At 39.5% G+C, this 5,000-nt stretch overlaps 1 long non-coding RNA gene across 1 annotated transcript in view; it reads left to right on the top strand.

Moving 5' to 3' along the window:
• LOC123509101 overlaps window positions 1-1,111 on the top strand; it is a 2,328-nt gene extending 1,217 nt beyond the window's left edge. Inside the window, exons 1-2 of the long non-coding RNA XR_006676124.1 lie at window positions 1-298; window positions 710-1,111. The exon at window positions 1-298 is cut by the window's left edge and continues 1,217 nt beyond it. This is a non-coding gene — a long non-coding RNA (uncharacterized LOC123509101). The remainder of the gene's footprint in view (window positions 299-709) is intronic.
• Window positions 1,112-5,000: the final 3,889 nt, after the last annotated feature.

Below are 5,000 nucleotides of genomic sequence, written 5' to 3'. Positions count from 1 at the left end.
CTAATTGTGGATCTCAGCTGGACATTATCATAACTACTGTAATGTTAACTATTGTCTAACTCTCAATATCTTCAAAAGTTCCCTGTTCTCTCCGCTCAGCTCGTCAAGGAAGGCTGGAGAGCAAAGTTATTCAGGTGGGAGGTTTTCAATGGTGTCTTTTTGTGGTTTCTGTAGTAGTTTGGCAGCTTTGAAGGGGTGTAGTGGGAGTTCCTGGGGTTTTGAAGGGTGTTTTGATGGTTCCAGTGGTAGTTTGACAGTTTAACAGGCTGCAGTGGAAGTTATTGGTGTTTTGAAGGGTGTTTTGATGGTTCCAGTGGTAGTTTGACAGGTTAACAGGCTGCAGTGGAAGTTATTGGTGTTTTGAAGGGTGTTTTGATGGTTCCAGTGGGAGTTTGACAGTTTAACAGGCTGCAGTGGGAATTATTGGTGTTTTGAAGGGTGTTTTGATGGTTCCAGTGGTTGTTTGACAGTTTAACAGGCTGCAGTGGAATTATTGGTGTTTTGAAGGGTGTTTTGATGGTTCCAGTGGTTGTTTGACAGTTTAACACTCTGCAGTGGAAATTATTGGTGTTTTGATGGTTCCATTGATAGTTTGACAGATTACAGCGGAAGTTATTGGTGTTTTGATGGTTCCAGTGACAGTTTGACAGTTTAACACTCTGCAGTGGAAGTTATTGTTGTTTTGATGGTTCCATTGATAGTTTGACAGGTTTATATCATTCCAGCAATAGTTTAAGGACACTTTTAATCAGTAGAGGAGATTTAGGCTTTCAACAGCGCTTTTTTATCATTCCTGTGACGAAAAAAATGGTAATAATGAAATAAAAACACCTTTGAAAACCTAGCCTAACCTGACCTTATCATCTGTGGCCTTGCAAAACACAGCTGAGAGAGAAGAGGAGACGTTTGGAAATATGAGACCAGTGTTTTTATTTTATTTTTTTTTATGGTATATGATTTTAGTGTAGTGTGTGTATCCCTCCCCCCTTTCCTCCTGCCCCAGCCGCCCCCCCCATCTCCCAAACCCCAGTGCCTCATCCCACCCCCCCCCCCATTGTATCATTTGTTGCGTATACATTTCTACTGGATAATAAAAAGATTGATGAAGTAATGACGATTTTTCTTCTACTACTGGGACATATTTCTACCACGAGGTTTGTGTACCATTAGACCATTTTATTGATATTATGAAGGGTCTGTGGAGGTCTGAAGATTAATGGTCACAGTCTAAACTATTTTAACCCCTTCAGTACTGGGACACATTTCTACCACGAGTTTTGTGTACCATTAGACCATTCTATTGATATTATGAAGGGTCTGTGGAGGTCTGAAGATTAATGGTCACAGTCTAAACTATTTTAACCCCTTCAGTACTGGGACACATTTCTACCACGAGTTTTGTGTACCATTAGACCATTTTATTGATATTATGAAGGGTCTGTGGAGGTCTGATTAATGGCCACAGTCTTCACTATCTTAATTCCCCCTACGAAAGTTTCTGAATCTTTATAGTCCCCTCTCGCATTAAGAAAAAATAATAAATAAATAAATATAACTGCCGCATTCTCGCTGCCATGGTGTATATTGGCAAGTCAGCCTGGGGAGTATAGGGGTAGGGAGGCACTGGACCCTATCCTGGAGGAGCCTCGTCGTCCACACTCCACAGCGTTTGCCATAGTGCGCACCATGTGACCTTAACTGTTGTGGCGCCTAATGGAACAATTTATCCTCTCTTCACCATTTCATATCCCAGGCCACTTAGAAGCGTTGTTCCCAGGCAGTGACCCTCTAAATACACCCTTACCATTACCCTGTTTGCTCTAAAACTACCCTCTTTGTTAAAAAAATCTACTTATTAAAGATCATTTATAAGTATGTAAATTGATCATCACCATAATATGAACGGTGCTGAAATAATAGTACCCTGAAATTAAGTAATGTTACCCTGTTATCTCAAATTACCCTAAAACAAGGTAACTCTACCCTGCACCTGGCACCTCTCACCAAGTCAATAACTGCGTTCATTTGGTGAATATGTACGTTAATTCTTTCAGTTAAATGACAAATTAGGGGAACCATGTGCGCTTTGGGGTCCGAGGGGTCTCCAAGCGCATGGGTTCGAATCCTGTCCATGGTTCGAGTGTAGGTAGGGCTTCCTCACTCGGGCCAAGGGTTTGAGATAGGAGGGTGCAGGCTCCTCTCTAAGCAGCCAGTTACCAGTAGCTCGCGGGCTGTCGAGGAGAGCAGATGTATGTCAAATTGATGTATGATCCGCCCCTTCATACTCCACTTTACATTACTTTTCGTTGCTGCTGGACACAGTTATCACTATGGGGAGACACAGCAAGCTTCGTAAGTCACAGAAACTCAAAATAGAGGCTGCTAGGAGGTCACTAGAAGCAAAAAGAAGGACGCACAGACAGGCTGACACCGTCCAACCCGTCCCGCCTGCAACGAGTGACGTAAGGAATGAGGATGCAGTTCCTCCCGCCCGCACCTCAAGCGCAGAGAAGCGAAAAAGACTTTCTTACAAGGAAAAAGAAGAGGAATTGAGTGAGGAGGAGAATCTCATCTGCAAGAAGAGTGACATTAGGGAAATAGCAAAACATGTTACGTGTAACAAGTGTAAGGAACATGATGTCACTTCTGAATTTGTCCATCATCAGTGTGATGTGATCATAAAATTAGTGTGCTCAAATTGCAAACATATTGTGTATAACAGTGGTGACTCAGGTAAAATGAAATGTGGAGATACTGGTCTGTTCATGTTGACAGCAATGATTATCTATTTGGTCAAGTTGCTGGGGCATGGTTATGCTGCGGTGGAGAGGCTCTGCAGTATCTTGAGTATGCGTCACTTTTCCTTTGTTACGTATGGGAAATACACTAAATTCATCAACGAACATGCTGTAGAAAATGTAAATGATATTTTGAAAAGAAGTAGGAAGCAGTGTTTCAGTATTATGCTGAAAATCTGAACAGACATCCAGATGAAAATGGTATCCTCGACATAGATGCCACATACGATGGCTCCTGGCACAAGAGAGGCTATAAGTCAAATTATGGAATTGCAGCAGTGGTTGATGCTCACACAAACCTTATTCTAGATTATGAAGCTATGTGTAAAGTGTGCTCTGTTTGTGACGCAAAAAAGAAAAAACTAGCAAAGAGGGAGATTTCAGCTGAACAGTACGAACAATGGAAAATGAATCATGTAGCCTCTTGTTCTAAAAATTACGAAGGCACCTCAGGAGGAATGGAGCCTGAAGGGGCCAAAAGGATTTGGAACAGATCCATAGATTATAATCTGAGATATGTTAATTTCATATCCGATGGTGATACCTCTACTTTTTGGATAGTCTGGAGGAAATGAGGTAAGACCCGGAATTTTGTGGTGCATAATTGTTCTTGGTGGATTTTAAATCTGGAAAGGGTCCAGATGAAAGATTAGGTGGGTGTAGTTCTGTAACCCTTGAGGAATTTGAGAAATTCAAGATGGCTTCCAAGATGGCCGCAAAGAACCAAGGACTATGAAAAAATATGTAAAACTGTGAAAATAGTCATTGCTTTTAATTATAAAATGTTACAATGCACGATTAACAACATCAAAGGGCAGATAATGCCTACCTGTGCACACAGGCTGGAACATAAAAAAAAAAAAAAAGCTGAACTGACAGCTTCCCTTTCAGTTACACTGAATATTCCAATTAACATTAAATGTAGATAATCAATTAATATAATGACTGGTACAAGTGTTTCCTTCATATATATATATATATATATATATATATATATATATATATATATATATATATATATATATATATATATATATATATATATATATATATATATATATATATATATATATATATATATATATATATATATATATATATATATATATATATATATATATATATACATAAGAAAAATCATTGATAGTATGTTCGGAATATGACATTTTGAGAACAGAAACTCTGCAGGATTTACCTGACATGGAAAATGTATGTGGACACTGTTATTAGAATATATAATAAATTAAATATCATGAAGTATGCATGTCATCACAATATGTTTGGCAAGGCAGCCGTATTAACAGACTAGACAACGAGAATATCTGAGGTGACAAAATACACACTTCTTTTCCATGTATTATAAATGCAGTGTAATAAGAGGTACACCATCAAATAGGTAACTAAATGCTAAGTTCATTATAGCTAAGAGAAAGAATAACTTTATCACTATGAGGTGCACCACTTTACTTTAGGTGTCCGTTACTGGCTGTCATCAAGCTCATCTTCATCTACAGAATCCTCATAATTTGTTTCAATATTATCCATGACCTCATCAGTATCTTCTACATCATCATTTCTTAATACTTGCTTTGTTCTCAGATTATTGCAAATCTCACTCGCTCCACATTTGCAAAATGTAGAGCACGCTACTTGAGCACCTGCACAGCTACATTTTGAAGAGGAGCACTGACTGCTGCCACAAGAACACTGAATTAGTTTGAGAACTTCTGCTGGTGCGACTTTAGCATCCTGTGGCAGAGGAATAGCACAAAGAAACTTTTGGAGATGATCCTTTTCCCAGCCAAATTTCTCTGGATCCAAGCATGGCGGTCCCTCACTCAAGGCAGCCTTCCATATACAGGCCTGGAAATGAGCTCGCTTTGTATTTTCTCGAAATGACTCAAGGGTTGGAGGCAATGACTTCAGTTTTGGCAAGAGACATACACCTTTCCTACCTGTCTTAGCAGCCCACACTTTGTAACGTATATCTGACATAGTTTCGCCAGGCTGACATTTCTGGCCATAGCAAGCAGCAACAAAGTTTGTTGCCTCACAAAACACATCTTTAAGATCAGCAGAAATGTTTCCTAGATGTTGTAGCTCATAACCTGCTTCCAGAACCTTTAAAACCTTTGCTTTACCTATTCCAAAGTAACCTGCAACCGTGTCGCATCCAGAAAGTGCGTGAGCTGAGAGAAGCTG

This window comes from Portunus trituberculatus, chromosome 26 (assembly GCF_017591435.1).
Source record: "Portunus trituberculatus isolate SZX2019 chromosome 26, ASM1759143v1, whole genome shotgun sequence".
Classification (NCBI taxonomy): Eukaryota; Metazoa; Arthropoda; class Malacostraca; order Decapoda; family Portunidae; genus Portunus; species Portunus trituberculatus.
This window is presented reverse-complemented; position numbering and strand designations above follow the sequence as displayed.